Genomic DNA, 21,155 nt, shown 5'->3' with positions numbered 1-21,155 from the left:
TAATTGATGAGAGCCAACCGGCGGAAACGGTAGCGGCGACGGCGGCTACCACTCTTGCACAAGCAAAAAAGTGAATAAAAGCCATTGCATCGTATTTATGGCTCAAGCGAAAAGCGGTGTGCCAGTATACAGAGCAAACAGACAAGAACAATTAAAGCACGAAATAATATACAAGAGTGGTATTCAGAGTACAAGTTTAAGGTTTCAATGATTATGGTCGCTTGTGTGTGTGTGTGTGTGTGTCAGTGTGAGTGTTTTCATTTTTCAATGGCCGTTCGTTTGTTCATTCGTTTGATCACCGTTCGTCGTAGTCGTCACGCTTTGCCTGCTTATGTTCTTCTATCTGTTTCTCGTTTGCGCTCGTGCGCACTTTTCGATTTCGAAGAAAATGTAATTTTACCGAAACGGAAAAGCAAATATTTTTTGTGCGCTTCATGGTCGTCGTCGTCGGTTGAATTGATTTTCTTTTTCATGCTTCTTAATGCACCTGCCAGCTCACTTCACCGAGCAATGCCAATAAATAGCGGAATTTATGGACGAAAAATGTAACCACACTGTGACCACTGCAGCTGTTTGCTTCAAAGCACAACCACAATGGATCGCTCTCCGTCTTCGCTCTTTACTCTTTTGCTACCAACAACGACGACGCCGACTACGACCAACGAAATGTGATAAAATTAATGCAACCAATGAGAAAGAACGACTACAAACGACATTGCACAGCAACCGAAGCAACCCCTGATCGTACATTCATTAAGTAGAAGCGTGGCAGCCAAAGGTTTTTTTTTCTTCTCTTTTTCTCAATTTTTCTCTTTCTGCTTGCTATTTACAGCACCAAAGTGAGATAATGAACGGAGAGAGTCTCCGTGGCAACAGTTCACCGTTGCATCTCGAAGCCAAAGTGTGGTGTGAACATAATGCATTTTCGATATGGCAACGCGAGACACCAAGTGGCAAAAACGGTTTCGCAAGCAAAAGTAATAAAGTCATAGGTAAGAATAAATAGCAACCGGGCAACCGATTCCAAAACTCTCTCCACTACCAACTCAAATGGAAGGGTTATTCTAAGAAAAATTATTAGTGGTTGGGCACATTTACGTGCTTCTTCTTTTATAATTGCAATGGATGCTGCTCATATTCGACGATGAATATAATTCAGCGTGAGTGGGTGTGTGTATGTGTCGCCGTTGCCGTTGGCAGTCGTATTGCTCTTTATTTTGCACCCATTTTGCCAAACACACTCTTAGCGATGATGATGATGCAGTGAGCCGTAACAACCACTAAAGATGCAATGCGTTTCCATATGAATGCGTCGTTTTTTGCTTTCTTTCTCTCTCTCTCTCTCTCTCTCTCTCTCTCTCTCTCTCTCTCTCTCTCTCTCTCTATGTCTTCTTTCTATTTCTCGTTGAGCCATCAACTTCATCCTCTTGAACTCATTATTTTTCTTGTTTGCCCGATGGTTGTTTGTCATAGGAAAAATGGTAGCAAACAAACTAAAGTGCATTCTGATAGAAATTCGTTCGAGTTGTGCACTCGTTAACAATGTGCGTGTGTGTTTGTGTGGGCTTTTCGACTTGTAAACGTGATGCAGAAAGGATAATGCACACACAAACACACAAAATCAAATGACTGAAGATGCTTTGCGCTTCAGCTTTTTTCCTTGCTCGCTCTTTCTCTATTTAACAATGTTCAACAAATCATCAGATCATATAACGTAATGGAACTTTGACTTGTGGTATTCGCAAACCATAAAAATGAAAAAATTAAGTGAGTTCACCGAACAAATTGCATTTATATGTATTTTAAACAGCAAACAGATTCATGCGAACTGAAATTCAAGCATGATGAAAAGCGTGCGCACGAGAAGAACAACGCATTAAAGCTTGAGAAAATTGTGTGTATACGCGTACACTGGAAAAAAAAAACGGCATCGACGATGCGAAATAGAAAGGAGATTACCATCGACAGTACAGTGCAATAAAGAGTGCGATACGAGAAGATGTTGAGAAATTTCGATTTGAGACGCACACAGAGGGCTAGAGAGAAAGAGAGAAAGAGAGAGAGAGAGATTCAAATATGAATGGATGTGAACATAGTTGAGTGAAATGCGCGAGGCCTTCTGCAAAAAGCGACGAAAAAGAAGAAGAAATGTGTGCGCTCATGCAATTATGGATTATGCAATATGATTTAATCAAATTTTCACATTGCGGCTGGCTGTGCATCGTTGAACTGAGTTCGCTCACACATTCTCTTTGCGTGTGTGCTGCTCTCTCTCTCTCGCGTTACAATTGCGTACAATGTTATTTTCATCATACACTCTCACTCTTCAAGAACTATCCGAATGTGAGCGTCGGTTAAGCCGCCGTCTCAATGTGCAACACATCTTTCGGTTAGTTGCGTGCAAATATTTTTGCAATAGACTCACAATCGCATTTCACATCCACACTCACACACTTCACAAACAAAAGCACTTTTTAAAGTGTACACACATGCACACATACAGTACAAAATGTACGGATCAGCAGTATTCATCTTTCGCTTCCGTAAAACAGAAAAAAAAACATTCGTTATACATATTATTTTTTTCACTCTTCACTTTTTTGCAACTAGAAGCAAACAGCAGAAGAAAATGTGAAGGGCGAGAAAAAAATCGTAATGGAAAGCCTTAATCCAAATTGCTGTGCGAAAATATATTAAAATAAAATATGCACGACACATTTCGGAAAAGAAAGTAAGCGACGAAAGCATAAGGATATGACATACAACAAAAAAAACACAACCCATGCAACGAGTAAAGCTCCGAATAAAATGGGTTGTTGGAGAGACAGAGAAAGAGTGAGAGAAAATCTACTCATTCATAAAAAAACTAAACACTGAACAGACTTATAAAAAGTCCCGAAGCAACAGCAGCAAACGAAGTAAAGACGAAGAAGGGCACAAAAAAACAACCTCCAAATTACACACGAAAATGGCGAGAATGGCGGAATGAGATGATGGTGACGGTGGAATGCGAACGAACGGGTGGCAAGTATTCTGAATGATGATGTATATTGCACACTCGTGGTATTAGTTAAACATATGTATGTGCGCTTATTACTGGTACATGCTTTTGAATTCAGCGTCGTCGTCGTCGTCGTCGTCGTCGTCGTCTTCATCATTCGCCGCCCGGCGCTGACATTGACTTAAAGTGAAAATATTACTTAAAGAATGCAACAAGAATACAAGTGTTCAAGCAGAAAAAGAGATTGAGAAAGAGTGACGAAAAAAGGCGAAAAAGAAACAACTTCGAACGAACCAACAAAAATGAATGAACGCAGGATGTGAACTGATCAAGGACATGAAGAATGGGGTGAGTTGGGTAAAAAGCACGCATCTATGTAAGCAAATATTACGTGTTTGGTGAGTATTACAAAAACTACCACACGAACACATAGCAGTGAATAAAAATGGTTGTCTCGCGCGCGCGAACTTAACAAGTGCAACAGCACATGAAAATAAATTTTATGCTTCAATATGAAAATGAAAATGAGTGCGTTGCACTCGATCCTCGACAATGGCATACACACAGGACACTCGAACGAACGGCAAACACAGAAGCAAAAGACTGAAGAAAGAGAGAGAGAAAAAAACGAACTAATGGGTGCAACGAGCATAAGGACACTGTGTACACTATGTGTATGTCTGTTACTTTGAACCTTTCGATGGCTTTAACCCGTGTGCTGCTTGTTGTTGTTGTTGTTGTTATATTTCATTTCAATTCTTGCATAAACACACATTCATTTCATTTTCGTTTCGTTGGTTCTGTTTTATTTTTTTCTCTCTCTTTCTCTGTATTTTTTGTTGGCTATCTGTGTTTGTTCGCTTTCTCCTTTAACGTTTGACCTTTTTCTTCGGGGATTCAAAAGAGTTTGGGTGTCTCTCGCGATTCTATATCTAACCAGCATGTTGCCCAGATAGATAGAAAAAAAATATGCACTATAATGTTATACAATGCTGGTGCACAAGAATTCCCCAGCTAATTTTCGTTTTCTTTTGATTTCTTGGTGCCGTTGGTGAGTGTGTGTGCCTCTGTGTTTTTTTTTTGTTTCTTTCTTTTATATTTCTTGCCAAATCGTCGTGTTCACTTGGTTATCTTTATCGTTAGCATTATAAAGGCTACAGCCGCGTATTACATATAAACGCGTCTCATTCTTTCTTCACTGCTGATGGTTCGATGTATATGTTCTCTTTCTCTATCTTTCTCTCTCTCTCTCTGTCGAATGATGTGTAATTTGTATCCATATTTTCATTTTGCTTTCAGGTATAAATTTATTTATTACTACTCTTTATGTATTACATGCACATAATTCGGTGTGTTGGAAGTGAGACACATTGTGAGCGAGAGAGGTTTGCGGATACGCGCGCGCAAGAGACAGTGAGAACGGGCACAAACCGAACGAGCATAAAAAAAAGAAGAAATAGTTGCACGATTGCAGCGAGAAAATGAAGAAGAGTCAAAATAAACGTCTAAAATCATGGCTTTCAAAGAATATTGTGTGTCGATTGTGGCACAGAAGTGGGCAAGATGCGCCAATGTATTTTATGCAATTGTAATCAAAGTGCATACGGTTTTTTTCTTCGGAATCGTGTGTAACATACACATATATATGATATCTTCTGGTACGGGAATTGGTTGTGTGTGTGGAATACCCAAAAGTATAAGCATATCATACCATTGAATGCATCATCGATATGAATAACGTTGTATGTCGACAGGAGTGGCTGTGAACGCGTGGTGTGCGCGGTGCCCACGACACAACACTCGCTATCTTTGGTTTGCAAAGTTTCTCAAATAATATAATGACAGACGGGCTGCTTTTCAAAATGGAAGAAGAAGAAGAACATGGCAAAAATACACACTATTCGAATCCGATGCAACCGAATGAGTTGTTTACAACTAGATGCGCTCTCGGTACCAACAAGCAAAAACACACACACACACATCGAACGAATATACGAGCCACGAAAAACAGCAGCAGCAGCAGCAGCAGTAGGAACAACAACAACACATTACTTTATATGTGTTTGCGGTTACGTTAGCGTAGTGAGTTTATGTTTTAAATAACTACAACATTTTATCATTTTGTGTTATCATCATTCATAAGCGCATATATGCCATATATCGCATACCGAACACGATATGCTTTCCACACAAATAGTAATAATAACATGATATTTGTTGGCACTCTGGAGAGTGAGAGCGAACGAAAGAACGGTTTTTAAAAATATGCGAAAGCTGGAGCGAGAGACAGAGAGAAAATAAAATGATGGCAAAGAAAGGAGAACGAATGAGCGAAACACGCGGGCGAAAACATATTGCATGTTGGGTCGCCATTTAGATTTAATACATAGCAAATATCGATAAATGTCTAATTTTCGTTCACATTTCATATATTTATATTCTCTTGGTCTTCGTTCCCTTCGTTTTAAACAAGCAAAAATAATGTGGTCGTTTGTCTCTCTTTTGTGTGCCGTGCAAACAGAGGAAAATGCTGAGAAAGTGTGTGTGAAATTTTCAAAATTTTTCTTTCTTTCGGCATGTCTCAATGAGCAAATGCGTTCATATATGCGCACAGAGTTTCATTCGTTGAATGTAGCAACAATTAGTTTTATTGCCTTTTTGTTCAGTCCGATGAATTTTTTTTTTTCTGCAAAAATTTTATTTCTTGTTTCGCAAAAGACGGATGAAAAAATTAGTACATCTTACTACGATAAGTGCTGTACATCACGTAATAGTAATACTCGTACACAGTTCATGCTCATATCGCCTGTAGAATTGGCAACGTAATAATGCACTTGCACATACATCATCGCTTTGATGTGGCAACATGTAACTAAATGAGCCAAACGAATGAATGAATGAGAACGAGCACCGAATGCGAAATCATGCATTTTCTTTTGTTGCATCGTGAACAAAACGTACACTCGTTCGTTTCCTCTCATGTGGACGACGATTCCACACTATATTTTGCACACAAACGTACATGTGTATATGCGTGTGCATCAGGACCCGAGGCGGCTCAACGTTTTCATTTTGAATTTCTCCAGTTGTTGTTGCTGTTGCTGTTATTATTACTATATTCTTTTTCTTTTTAGTTTCTTTTCTCTCTCTCTCTCTCTCCCTTTATGTAATCACAACTTCTTTCTCCGGTTATAGTAATCGTCCATTCATTTTGTTGGTGTGCTGTTCACAATTGTTAACCATGAGACTATTATGAGTTTTCATTATGTTTTCCTCATGGTTTGATGGTCTGACCGTCTCTCACATGAAATACAACATTTTAAATGGCCATTTGATAATAAGTATAGTTAGTAGTGGCTGACCGGGTCGACTCGACTTGACTCGACTCTCTCATCCAAACACTCACACATTGGCATTGTGTGCGTGGTGAATTCACCTATGTAATTTTCAGCAAATAATTGCAACTATTGAATAATTTTCACCCGTAGATGTTAATCGAAAAAAAGTAGCTGGCAACAGAAAAAAAAATATAATCAAAAGCATTTTAATTTACCAACATTCATTCAAAATGCCAGAGGAACGTTTGAAATGTGCTGACTATTGCGATGATTTGTTGTTCGTTCGTTCTGCGCTTCGATAATCGTACAGAAAGAATGCACTTTCAATTACCACTTGTTCATGCATGCGTTGATAAATATCACATCAGCGAAGCAATCACAACCGTCATCATCAAATGATTTGGCGCATTTTCGTTTGTTGTTGCTGCTTCTGCTGTTTTGCTCACGCTCGTCAACAACTTCGATTTCATTTGAGGGTAGTGAAATGAACGTGCCTCAAACGGTGAATTTCACATCGAGAGCATATTTATTTTTTTACATATCACGTGAATTCAAAATTTGATGATATTTGATGACGCGTACATGTAATAAGACGCGGACCAAAATAACCTTCAGCTGTGTGTTCGTTCGTTCGTTTCTTGTTGTTGTTGTTTTCCATTGGTGCTGTGATCACCTACAGCAAAGGCTAAATGCAAACATCGAACAACCGAATTCGGAATTGACGAAAATGTGCACTCAGTATGACATGTATCCCGTGTACAAAATGCACGAAGGAAAATATTGACATGTACATATTGCGCGTACAAACATTCATTTAATGTTTGTTTAATAGATATGACAAATGCATGCATTTTGTTAAATAGATTTGCATTCGCTATCGGGCGTTACCCAAACGACTTGGTCTCGGTCTTGGTCTTTTATTCTAAAATCATATTGTAACGCCGGTTGTGGTGCGCGATGCGCTGCAGCTCGTCTTTTGTTGCGGTTTTTTTTTTCTTCTTTGTCGTGCCACCAAGAATGTGCACACGATTCAGCGCATTTACATGCCATAGCGGTGACAATAACTGCATAAACGGTAATAAACAGTTCGGTTTGAGTTTGTAATTGTCTTGAGCGAAAATCCGAAACGGAAACGAGCATGGGATGAAAGGGCGACGGAAAGAAAGAAAGAGAGTGACAATTCGAATGGAAGAAAAATGAAGTGAAAACAAAAGAATTTGTGAAAGAAATAAAATAGTTGGAAAAAGAGCGCATCCCTCTCATTGAGCTGCTGCTGTCGCTCTGTCGTTGTCTCGGTTCCACAAAAGCTAGCTATTGGGGTGGCTATTTTTGTATGCGAGCATATTTTCAGCTTGAATGTCTGTTGTGCTGCTCTCTCTCTCTCTCTCTCTCTCTCTCTCTCTCCTTCTCTCGCTCCGCCCGTGTAAAGCGAAAATATGCCCTGGAGACGATGGCTTATAACACCGCCATATCCATTCGGTTGACTCATTTGCGGCGACATTTTCATGGAAATAATTATCTATTATTAATTTTCTAGACTCTCGCTCGTCGCTCTTCTACGTCGCGAAATACACCTTGGGCTAACGAATATAATATATGACTTCGGTGTGTATTCGTGAGCCTCGATCGCCATGGCAATGCATCTAATTCAGCCGGTGGAAAAGAATGGAATCAACTATGAATTTCTACTGCCACCCCATAGAAACCGTTCGACTTAGCATCGAATGTGTGTGTATATTTGGTTACTTGATTCGAAGAAGAGCGAGCAAACGAGAACAAACGCACAACCTCCGCCCGTTCGATCGCCGTTCTTCACAATATGCATTGCATCACAATGTCATTTTTCTTCGTTGCGGGAAATCCAATTTTATTTGCCTTTATTTCACATTCAGACAATTGTTTTGCTCATCGTTTCAGTTTTATTTGCACGCTTTTATGCATTTTCGCTATTTTATTTTTATCGTGTGTCGGTGTGTGTGTTTGTGTGTTTGCTTCGCTTACGCTCGATGAGATTGAATACAATTTCCATACTTATGTATGAAAATATCGTGAACGAATCGAACTAAAGCAAGCATCGTACTGCAAAGGAGTGACTGAGAATGAGCTAGAAACAAGACCGTTTTTTTCGCTCGTTTTCGTTTTCTACAATTTTTGTATGTGTGTGCATCACCGCAATTCATTTATTCTGTAATGTCATCATTTATCGGGCATTGCTCGGAGCTTCGAGCGATTTAGTTACAAGTATCAAGTAGAAATTGAATAGAATGGCTGAACACCGCATCGCAGTTGAGCGAAAAGTGAACGAGCGAGCGAGAGAAAGGACGAAAAAGAGAATGGCACACGGCAACGTCAACGAAATGAGAAACGAATTTCAAACTATTTAGTTTTATCGCTGGTTTTATGTTACTTGGTCTTGGCGCTTCGGTTTTTTTTTCTCCTTTTCTCTTTCTTTCATTCTTTTCCACCTTCACAATGACGACTTGCTCCTTACGGATTTTCCATCTTCTCTCTTGCTTTTCGGTTTTTCGAACTGCATTCCACTTGTACGCGATTTGTGCTTTTTTCCCTTTGCTCTGTTCTGCTCTGCTCTGTGGAATTCATCGCATTTTCAGGTTCGTTGTGTGTTATGGCATTTTCATTGCGAATGGTTATATTGACTTTGTTTGTCGATTCGAGCGTTGCTGTGTGCTGCTTCAAAATCTGATGAGCGAAATAACGCGAGCGTTGCACACAAAACGAGCAGGAAAAATTGGAGGAAGAGCTGAGAAGAGAGAGAGAGAGAGAGAGAGAGAGAGAGTTCAACTGAATGTCAAATAAGAGAATAGATCGACGGTCGTTTGATAGCAGCGAACGGGTGGGCAAATGAGTGAGTGTGAGAGAACACAAAAATGTATAATCAGATGGCAAAGGACAAATCGAGCTAACCTATTGAATCAAGCGACGCGATCAAGGGAAAAACAACCAAATCAACATACACCGACCAACGACGACAACGGCAACTTGTGCAGAAAAATTAAAGGAAGCCAGCAGCAACAACAGCAACAGTCGACTGAAGAATGAATGAAAGAAAATAACGCTGAACGGGTCCCGATTGCGCAATCACACCGATGCGATAAAAATCGATATTTAAAAGCCGTACGAAAGGAGACAAACGGTATCTGCGAATCAGATAAATAGCGGATAGCAAACAAACGAATTCGTTTTCGCTTTTTTTCGCTCTGTCTCTCTCTCTCTCTCTCGTTTAGCTCTCATATCGTTGAAAAAACTGAACGAGCCCGCAGGTGTTCGACACGCCATACCATTTCCACTGATTCGTCACAAAATGTGTAAATATGCTCACGAACTAGCGCTACTATATATGCAAAAAGTACGGCAGAACGATGAACGCGAAAAAAACGCCAGCTTTTTTTCTGAATTGACTCTCGAAGCGACACACCGTTCAATGTTCGCATTCAAATAATGTTACCGAAGGAGAGAGAGGTAGAAAGAAAGACACGCAATGCCTCTCATAGATGAATTTCAATATGAACCATTGTTAGCTTGTGATTGCGGCACAACTATTTGAATAAATTGTAGAAGGAGCAGAAAAAAGTGTGGCAAATAAATCGTATGTTCGCCGAGAGTGGGTAACACAGCGCTTCTACCTAATAAATTAACCAAGTCTAGCGAATCGCATTGAAAGCGCCAGTAATTAATAATAGCAAAAGTTTGATACTCTTTTTCTCTATCTGTCTCTCTCTCTCTCTCTCTCTCTCTCTCTCTCTCTCTTTCTCGCTCGCTCGTTTCTTTGTCATTTTGTAATGAATCGCTCATTTTATGCAATTTAAACCGATTGGCGGTATTTTAACGAGAAGACGATTTACTTGTAAGAATGCCGGATATTAAAAGCTCAGTGCGGCGTTAGTAAATGCAAGTATATATGTGCGAAAAGTGGCAATATGTTTAAAAATACTTTTGCAAAATTTGTTTGAATTTCCAACTTTTTCGACAAGTGATATGCTTCACTAAAGCCAATTATCCTTGGCACTTGAGTTGTTTGGCCATGATAAAAAAATTCACACACATCTCTCGTAATTCCATTGTTCGTATTACAACGACGACGACGATGGCAATGGCGATGGCGACAACTCAGACTGCGTGAGCGAGCTAGAGAGAGAGAGAGAGAGAGAGAGAGAGAGTTGTACAATTCTTAAATATTGGAATTTGGTCGCATTGGCATTGATAACATTCGGCAAGTGTGCAAAAGGTAGGTAGGTATATTTACGAATATTTCAGGATTATCTATTATTCACGATACGATTGTGAATTTTTCGACAACAACAGAAAAAAAAAACGGAATTCTTTATTTGTTGTGCTTTGCTTGAGATTTGCTATTTGCGAGTTTAAAGTGATCCCCATCAGAGAGAGAGAGAGAAAAACGACAGGGATTGTGTCGAATGTGTTCGATGTGCATTACTTTTTTTTCTCTTTCTCTTCAAGCATTCTTTACAAACATTGTGCGATGATTGAGCGCAAAAAGTAAAAAGTCAACAGGAGACGGAGAAGTGTTGTTGTATCTCTCTCTCTCTCTCTCTCTCTCTCTCTCTCTCTCTCTGTGTGTGTGTGTGTGTGGAATGGAATAGCAACACAACACAAAAGTAAAATGACATAGAATTGAAAGCAAAAGCAAATTCTTTGCGAAAGAGTCTGATTTTTTCTTTCGTACAACACTTTGGCTCATTGCAAAACGAAAAAAATGCGTATATTTTTTCTGTCAAAATTTACGTATTAACAGCTTCGACAGCTGAGCAAATGAGGTGGCTTTAGATGTATGCCGACGAATAAAAAAGGTTCGAATTTAGGAAGATCGCATTTTCTCTTGCTTTTTCACACTCTCATATTGTCCCTCTCTCTGCCTCTCTGTGTGTTGATTCCTTTTGTGTGTGCGGTTGTCTCGGTGTTCGTTCCATTTTCGTCTATTGCCCATTTTTCTTCGTTTTCAGCTGCTGTTGAAATAATTCGTTACGTGCTGTTTTCTTTTTTTCTTTTTTTCCATTCATTCGTTCGTTTGGTTTATTTGTTTGACACTCTTTGCGTGCCATTTTTCGTCGTACTTTTTAGCTCTTGTTTACGATTGTCCTTGGTGAGAAAAAAAGAAGTCGGGCTCATATCAAAACCATGTGTGAGTTAGAGAGGGAGACAGCGAAAGATTGAGTGTTTGAATGTAAGAGCAATGCTGAGTTTTTGTTATTGTTACATTCATTCATCGGTGGGCCGACGAAAGCAAGAGAAAGAAAAAAAAGAAGATAGAGAGCAAGAGCACATTGAGCCATTATTTGGTGTGTGTGTGTATGTGAGTGCGGTGCGAGCGTTTTGTATTAAAAAGTTGTGTGTGACAATTTCTGACTCTTGATTTCAATATATCCCATTTGCCTTTTTCTCACATACTAACGAGCAATCGTGCTGTTTGCCATATTTTACTTTCGATTTCTCGCAAGAGCCAAACTACATGACGGAAAAAAGTAGCATCGTTTGGGTCGCGCTAAGAGTGTTGTTGCTGCTGATGCCGTTTTTTTTCCATTTGGCTTTTCTCTCTCTCTCTCTCTCTTCCGCTCTCTGGTTAGGCTCTCTCATTGGATTTCACACATGAAGGGAATGCGCAACGATGAACAACAGAGATGAAGAGAAAAAAAAACTACGTGTGTCTTGCACACAACATAGAAATAGCACGAAAGATGTGAATAAAAATTGGAACTGGAGCGTGTATTTCGAATGGAATGTGACAATGACAGGCAAACGAAGAATATAAGCGACGAACCAAGGGATGAACGAAAACGAATGAAAGCAAGCAACCAACCAGCAAAAAAAATATACAAGCAACAACAGCACATCACAACCCGAACGACCGAGCAAACAACAAATAAACAAACAAACAAAATAAGAAAAATGAAGATGTAAAATGGAAATCGTGCAGTGGTATGGTATTTAGAATGCGTAGCATATGCGGCTCGATGAGCTTTCGCTATATTGAAGTGAAAATATATTTATTATTATGGAGAGCAGACGCATAAAAGAACCCTCCCGAAACACTCAACTTGCTCCAGCGCGCGCGTTTCGGGTTCAATCTATCTCGTCTCTTACTAGAAGGGAAAGCAAATGGGACGGAGAGAAAGAGAGAATTTGGTGAGAATTGAGCATTAGGAATGGTCGTAAAGCCGTTGTCAACCAAATGCATAGAAAGAGAAAGAATGCGAGAGTGCGAGAGGAAGAAAGAACGACCGGCTAAAAAAACAAAAGAAACGCGCTCACTCTCACACACGCACTAACTATATGCACACAAAATAGCACACAAATCCATCTTTCTAGCCACCGAACCAAAATACGCAATAAACACCATAAAAACAAAAGAAAAGTCGCTCTCGTCGTCGGTTTTTCCGTTTTTGTGCGGGACGCTTCCAGCGGTCTCCCATTTATTATCCATCCATCCATATGCATTATAATTTACGCGAAACGCGGACACAAGTTTCGCACGCACACTTGACTACCGATTCAAAATGGTGTTGCATGAAAAAGACATCTCCCTCGCCCTGTCTCTCTATCTCTGTGCCAAAACGACAATACTGACGACGATGAAGGAACAGCAAAAAAAAAAAAAAGAATATGCGCGATGTGAATGTAATTTACGTCTCAAGATTTGATGGAAGTTTATGACAGAGGGAGCAGATAGAGATGGAATGTTATGTGTTGTGAATACTGTGCAGCAGACAGATTTTTCACATACCGAAAACGAGTATTTCAAGTACATAAAATTTATTGTTCCCATACACTGTCGTTCGCAATGCTCGCTTTCGCACTTATGCTCGCATGCATCACAACCCAACACGAAAACACACAAATCTGCTCACTCGCTAACTCACCCACTCATACAGAGTGAGCATAAATGAACGGAGTGAAAAGAATGCTCGAAAAACAATAATCATAACAGTGACACACAAATACACTTTTTATGCGGCATTCCAAAAACCAAAAGGCTCGACACATTACTCTGAGAGTAATACTCTCTAACTCACTTTTTTCACTGCCTCTCCAAACTTATGGTCGAATAAACAAACAAAAAAACGAGAAGAGGTGAAGAAAAAAAAAGCACCATCGAAAACAACGAAGACGACGCGGCAAATGAAAGAAAATGACTTTACGTTCGCACACAGTGAGATGCGAGCGTGAACATGTGATAATTTGCATAAATCATAAAATGTTATTACAACAGAAGCAGCGGCAAAAGAGCAATTGAACAACATCTTCATTCTATTTTTCGGTGTGTGTGTGTGTGTATGTGCGCTTCACTTATACTTTCGTTTACGTTGAACAAGTAAAATTCCATGCGTCGCATCAATCGCTGAAACGATTTATGTCATTCATTCGATAGTTATGTGATGTGTATTTTTCACGTTTTCTGTTTCTGTTTGTGCAATTCGATAGCAGCAGCAGCACTTCGTTCATGGTAAAATGGTCGACATCTTTTTTTCTATTATGGTAAAATGCGTCTTGCGATTTCAATGCAAATGAGTATCTCGAATGAATTTCAATTGGAATTTCGTGCTCTTTTTCTTTTTTCGGTTTGAAAATGTTAAATCATTATTTCGGCACCGGTACGATTGTGCGATTCGAGGAACGAAGAAAAAAAAACCATTTTCAATACAAATTACATGGGGAAAAAAGTTTGAGCGAAAAAGAAATACGAAATGTATAGCGTCTGCACTTGAGCTTCGAGAGATGATTTACGTCTAACGAATAATAAATCATCATTCTACTGTGACTGTGTGTGTGTTACTTACGGTTCGATGTTTTTTTCTCGGCAGCCACTTTACGAAATGCTCTGGCACAAATTAGCTGATGGAGCCAAAACGAAAGCACCACACTCTATATAGAAAAAAAGAAAGAAAGAAAGAAAAGCCGGTGAGACAAAAAACAACAACAAATGGCGAAATGAGTAATGAAAAAAAAGAAGAAATGTTGATATCCCGTCAAAAGCCGCTTTAATTGAATAGGAAACAAACTGATGAAACCCATTAAACAGATCATTTTACTGATTCACTTGACCCTCGTACGAATTTGAACATTTGCATTTGCTCCAGATACTTCATTCTTTCTCTTCTCTTTTTTTTGGTAGTTTTTTTTTTTGTCTTGTAACAAAAACATTCTTTTCTGATTAAATAAAGCCTTTTTTCGATCGAAAAGAGGAACAAATTTGATATGAACAGCCCAATAAGCAATGTTATTCAATCCAACCAAATTCAATAAGTCCGAATTAATAATATATTTTTCTACGGCTACGAAATCTGTGCTCCGTGTTCATTCATCCAATTTTTTTTTCATTTCTTCTCCTTTCCATTGAATGCCTTTTCACCGTCGAACTTTTCCTAAATTCGTCTTTTTCAAGCATGATTGATCTATGGAATTGAAATTGATACCGTAATTTTGATTTGATTTGTGCGTATTACCCGAACAAAACAGACGAACAAAAGAATAGAAGATAAAATTCGACTGAATCATATAATTCGAAATTAAATACGCATTCTTATCACGCGCGCTCGGGCGCATTTGTTACGAATCTGATGGCAGTGAAATATGCCAAACAAATGCGTATCAGATACAAAACTGTCATTTCATGAGCCTGTTTAGCATCATAAAGTGTTATTACTTTTCACTTATTTTCCCGCGAAAGCGTGTCAAAATTGCACGCGGAAAATGACATTTTTCGTTTGCTATTCAAATGTGTAAATTATTTAGTGGCATTTAGAAAACTGGAATAAAACATGATGCCCAATGGCAATGTTCATTTTTCATCCAGCTGCCGCGATATTATTTCGAAAAAGAAAGAGAGTGAAAACAGGCCACCATGTTGGCCCTAGTGTTGGCCGCATGTTTTTCCCCTTCTTCCAATGAATCCATCCTCGTTTACTTTCGACCGAGATACAAACGAAAAGTTTGAATAATTTATTATAATCTCTCATTAGAAAATGCGCAAATTATCAATCGTCCAACTCTTCGTGGGCAACATGAAAAAACGACGATGAGCAACAACAAAAACAACGACCACGACGACGAAGAAAAAAAAACAAGCCATAAACAATAAACAGCAAAAATCCAGAATCTTCCACCAGTCATCAGCATCTTTTACAACATATAGATTAAGACCGTAGTGTAAACACAAACAGAATAAACCGTATAGCCGCCTGTTTTCCCCATGAATAAATTGCACGAAAGAAGAGTTTTCGTTTCATTTTCGCGCATCATTTCGGACGTACATCACACAAGTGTTTTTTTTTGTTGTTGTTGTTGTTGTTGTTGTGCGTCTGTGTGCGAGTGAGTGGTTGTGTCTATCGTCAAATGACTCACTTAGAAGATTAAAAACGCGCAAATGGCCGTAGTTAAAGACAGATCAGTAGAAGTGCGACTACAAATCTGAATCGTATATACGCTCTTCTTCTGGGCGAGTGTAAAATCCAGTTTTTTTTTCTTCAGCACTTTCCACATCTCGTGCAAATCTTCGTGTAACTGCTTTTTTTGCCACAGTTTATCACACTGACGCACGGCTATCGCACAGATGGGACGTCGATCAGTTAAACACCAAACCGCAAATGTTTGCAAATAAAATGAAAACACCGATCCGCACAGATTGTAGAGCCGAAATGCGAGCGAAAGTGACCGTGATGCGAAGGAGAGTGAAAGCAAGAGAAAAACATATCAAATTATTTCAACATAAAATATGTAAATTGTGTGTTCAAAACGTAGATAAAACAAACCGGATTGATATCGAAATGCATGCAAAAAGAATAAATGCGCGACACGGAAAATACGAGCTGTGTGTTGACTGTTGCGAAAATGAGCACGCGACTGATGGAAGAAAGTCGATTTACGAAGGCGAAAAAAAGGAAAAAGAAGAAGAAGTTTGGCCATTTATGTCGAAAATATCTCAACAACTAAGCACGCGTATTTTTCCCGCATTTCCAGTGGAACTGCGTATGTGAATGAAACTCAAGCGTCACACGACAATTCTCGACAGCAAAATAAAGATGATTTGAGTAAGGAATCAAAATGGTATTTTTCTACATTTAATTTTGTCGCAATTTAACATCCAATCAGCGATGGCACTGCGTTCTATTTTCGTGCTACTTTGCTGCTTTTTATAAATCGATGCCATTGAAAGCATTCAATGCTTGGAATTCAATCAAGTTGCCACTTTGAAACTTTTCCAGCCATTCGTCGAATTAGCAATTTTTCTTTTTCTTGATAAACTTTGACATTTTTTTGTTTGTTTCTTCGTATATTTGCGTATGTGTGTGTGTGTGTGTGTGTGTGTGTGTGTGTGTGTGTATGCTCAGTTCAGGTCCAAGTTCATGCAAAACATTGGCACAAAGATGCTCAATTTTCGGTTCGATTGTCAGTGAATGAAGCAACAAAAGAAAACAATCAAAGAAAGAAATAAAAACACACAAACTGAAGCCGAATTTAAGCAGAAAAAATACATCGCTCGGTGTTTATATTCATGTTATCGTAGAGGAAACAATACTCGATTCAAAGCAAACAGAGTGGAGAGAAGAAGGAAAAAAACGGCAACAAACGGAAACAATGCAATCAGTGAACTTCTTAATTTATCTGATATCTTTCGATAATTTATATTCTTTTGGGTTTGGCATGATTCGTAAATACACTCTCTCACTGTTCGTTGCCGCATTGAAAAGCCGGTTCGACATGCAGAAATTGTTTGTGATACGCTTTGATTGGCACACAAACATTTACTTTAGAAACACGATTACGAGACTCTGGTTTACGAAAACAACTGGCTCTTCTCGTCTATTCGACGATCGACTCGCGTCGATATCTTTGTTGTTATTGTTGTTGTTGTTGTTGTTGTTGTTGTTGTTGTCATCGTCGTCGTCGTCGTCGTCGTCGTCTTCGACGTTGTATTCACATCTCGGCCTTTGGCCTATGGCCGAATCCCAATATAGCGACGGCAACACACAAATAAAAGCGGATGAAAAAGAAAGCGCAAATTCGGTTGGAATTTGCATTGCTTGATGCGTTTGCATTGCCATGTATGCGCGCGGTCGCGCGCACGCTTACAAGCAATGTGACTACGTGTACATGTCATCACGTCTGCACCGGGCAAAATCTCTGTCTCAATCTTTATTACCGTACGGAGGAGCAATCAAAAGACGCCGATTCGAAACGTGACACACTAAATAAAGAAATTAATGGCGAAAAACAAAAGATGCCATGAACGAACGAACGAATGAATGATCCCCGACCGAGATGAGAAAGATAGACGAAAGAGGACGGGTGGTGGTGTTGGAGCACATACATCAAGCGACATGGAACTTTTCCAGCGTCCCACTTTTTACTCGGAAATCTTTTTCGCTCACTTTCAGTCAATTTAATTTGAGCAATTTCATAGAACTGTTTATGTGGCGCACACGGGGAAACCACCGTAACCAACCATCCACACACACACACACACACACACACACATAGTATCGACATGCTGCCGAGATACATGCCAAACTCGATGGGACGGAGGAGTCGCAAAAATTGTCAAGAAGTTTATTTTCTTTATACAAATCACTTGTTTATCTAGATGCTTGGTTGAAAAACAAAATCAAAGTATGCACAAGAATCAGATGCCGCAAATAGTTACAAGGCACACACACACATACAACACATGGCTCAACTAGCACGAGAACGGGAAAACGCGGTTGGAATTCCAGTCGAAATGTGTTGTCATCAAGCTTTTGGGCATCGAACTAATGGGCAAAGGAACAGAGGGAGAGACGAAAAAAAGTGGTCCCATTAAAACAAACTAATTTCATTGAGTGCTTCGAAGCAATTTACGTTCAGGTTCATTTGCAATGGCTGTCATTCAATCAATGCATCAGTGATTTCAATTGAAACACGAATTTGTCTCTCATTTCAATTTTGATTTCGCCAAGCGAACGAGCACATACATTTCCCAATTCGTTAAAAGAAACCATGTGAATATTCGCCATGCTCTCAACGACACCGTTTATCTCATTCCACCAAAAACAGAGCAAACGGCAGGAGAATTGTACCGATGCGGAGAAAAAAACAAGACCGCAGAGCTTCGCTTTGCTCCGCTCTGCGTTCTTGAGTTTTAATTTACTTAATCTATTTTGTTGTTTCACAACAAACTATTTTTTGGCGCACTACATGAAATGTATTTCATCAAAGTAACTTTGAAGTAATATATTTATTTGCAAAATGAATTACAAGATCTTGATTTTATTTCTTTTTTGAAATATACTGCCTTTGGTTTAAGTTAAATAAAAAATATGAGCATAAAATTCAAATTCACCATAATTTGTTTCATCACACAAAAAGTATTAAGAAAAAAAAGCAGATCAGTAGCTCTACATTTCATGTAGTGCCAAAGAGAGCGGAAAACATCAGCAACAGCAACCACATGAAGAGAATCAGTCAAAGTTTCTGCCTCGATTGAAAAGGATGATAAAAGTATTGGAATTTTGATTGGATATTGAAGTCAGGTCTCGAATGTTCTCTCACACAAAGATTAATATATTTATGGAGATGGCAGTGGACATACATTGATTTATGAACATATTTATGACTAAAGTTCATGCTACGAATGTTTTACATTCTTCATCCACGCGCAACCATTGACGTAAACTAATGGTTTATCAAAAAAGGAAAAATGATGCGCCTGAGAGCAGCTCGTATGAGAGCGTGCGAATGAGAGTGAGTAGAGAAATTGCCAACATCGCTCCTTAATCATGATATTGAACACCGATCTTTTTGCTTCTTCGCCACCTCGACGACCGTCGTCATCGTCATCATTTCGCCTCTCATCATTTGGCCCATGACTTTTTCTTTAAAGGCATTTTCAAAGTCAACGGATTGAAAGTCAATCCCTCTTCTGATCCATGTTCAGCACAATGTGACAAATGGTTCAACTCAATTTACAGATGCGTTGTTATACTTTTCTTTTAACAGGAGAACGGTTCTTCGTTCCGTTTTTTGTTCTCTCTCTTTTTCTTCTGGCTCGGTTGTAACGAGCACCAAGCAAATTGTAGCGCCTTATTGTTATCCTGAAAAACGATCGCAAAAATTCTCTGCTGCTCATTCTGTCGCGCTCGAATATTCGATTGCACATCGTCAGAAAAGGTGAAAACGGTATCAAAAGCAGAAATATTTTCATTTTAACACACTTTTCTCACTTGGCTGTTGAAACAAATGACGAGCACTCACTTGAATTCTCGTTCTGGCACACATACACACACTTTGGCACGTGTTGAAACGTATGAAAATTTGTTCAAAATGCTTTGCTGATAGCCATTTGAATTGTCATATTTAAAAAGGCAAAATGTTTTTTTTTCCTTCATCGTCTACCACTTCAGCAGAGAGAGAGAGGGAGAGAAAAAAACTCTCACACACACACATGGAACGCAGAAGCAGCGGCATCAATGCCAAAACGAGAAAATTGTTACGAAGAAATATGGAATACATATGGCAAAATGAAAATACAAAATGTAAAATATGAAATATGAATACATGGCATACGCACACACATCTTTTCGACAGGCGGCCTGGCCCAGCCCAACCGTCACTAGGCTCCGTGTGTGAATAACAAACGAACGAACCAAAGAATGATTGTGTACGCGATAGAAGAAAAAAAAATTTATATTCATGAATGTATTTTGCACACACAAATTTTGCCACATGCCACATCACCATATCGACTGGATGCGATAAATTTATCACAAAAGAAAAGCGCGCACATTGTGGAAGTTTCTGTGTGCGTCTTTTTTTTCTGACTCGTGATGCTTCCATCTCACTCTCTCCACTTCTCTCACTCCTTTCCATTATGTAGTTATGGTTTGTTCTGCTCATTTTTTCTCACTTCCTCTCTCTCTCTCTCTCTCTCTCTCTCTCTCTCTCTCTCTCTCTCTCTCTCTCTCTCTCTTTCTGTTTCTTTTCCACCGGGTTGAAAACCCATCGCGGTAAAATCTTTGTTTCCCAGGTTAATTTAATATACCTTCATGCGGGAAACCCACAAAAAAGATTGGCGGGTATACGAAAAGGCATTGAGCTGCTGACTTATTTTCCATTTCCGTTCGTTTCATTCTCGTTTCTCCTTTTCTTTTTCGGTTGGCCTGGTATGACGCCGTTTCAATGCATGGGATTTTCAGCTATGCCAAAATGTGCTTATGATGCTCGAAATTCACACTTTTGCGCGTCAATATTAACGCGGCTGAAATACTGACTGGATTAAATTGCAATTTAATACTTATTAATTTGTTGTTGTTGCTGCTGCGTGAACTCACGTGCTAGTGTTTCACATGTACGGCGTAATGTGTGGATCGAATATCAGACGAGAGACTCATACGAGGGATGAGAGAAGGCGTCAAAATGACTTTATCTCAATTACCATAGTTTTTCTGTCTTAAAAGAATATGATGATGCGCTTTTTTTCGTTGGATACGGAACAATTCGTGTATGTTAAAAGGCAGCGAAAAAATATGTTTGGGAAATTTTCAGCCATTTTGATTTTATCTGCCTTTTGAGATGCGAAAAACACACGGGCTACCCTAGAATCGATATGGTGTAATGTGATTCGAAGTAGATGTGTAATCACATCTAAAAGTCACTTGTGAATTGAAAATCGGCTTCACAAAAAATGGTAATACACACACAAACACAGCGAGAAACGCTGAACGCTCGCGATCCATATACCTCAGAGCATAAGAAACGGTGTCGAGATTTGAGCTGAAATATGAGCGCAACATCGCGACATGCTGTAT

General features: G+C 39.2%; 1 protein-coding gene across 4 annotated transcripts in view; it reads right to left on the bottom strand.

The window, feature by feature from the left end:
• Nucleotides 1-21,155, bottom strand: part of LOC129577211 (uncharacterized) — a 134,863-nt gene that overhangs the window by 60,891 nt on the left and 52,817 nt on the right. For all 4 annotated transcript variants that reach the window (XM_055463855.1, XM_055463854.1, XM_055463853.1 and 1 more), the window contains one exon: nucleotides 14,154-14,238. The gene's annotated coding sequence lies outside the window, so the exon portion shown is untranslated. The remainder of the gene's footprint in view (nucleotides 1-14,153; nucleotides 14,239-21,155) is intronic.

This window comes from Sitodiplosis mosellana, unplaced genomic scaffold, assembly GCF_009176505.1.
Source record: "Sitodiplosis mosellana isolate CC-2019 unplaced genomic scaffold, AAFC_SMos_1.0 Smas_scaffold_6197, whole genome shotgun sequence".
Classification (NCBI taxonomy): domain Eukaryota; kingdom Metazoa; phylum Arthropoda; class Insecta; order Diptera; family Cecidomyiidae; genus Sitodiplosis; species Sitodiplosis mosellana.
This window is presented reverse-complemented; position numbering and strand designations above follow the sequence as displayed.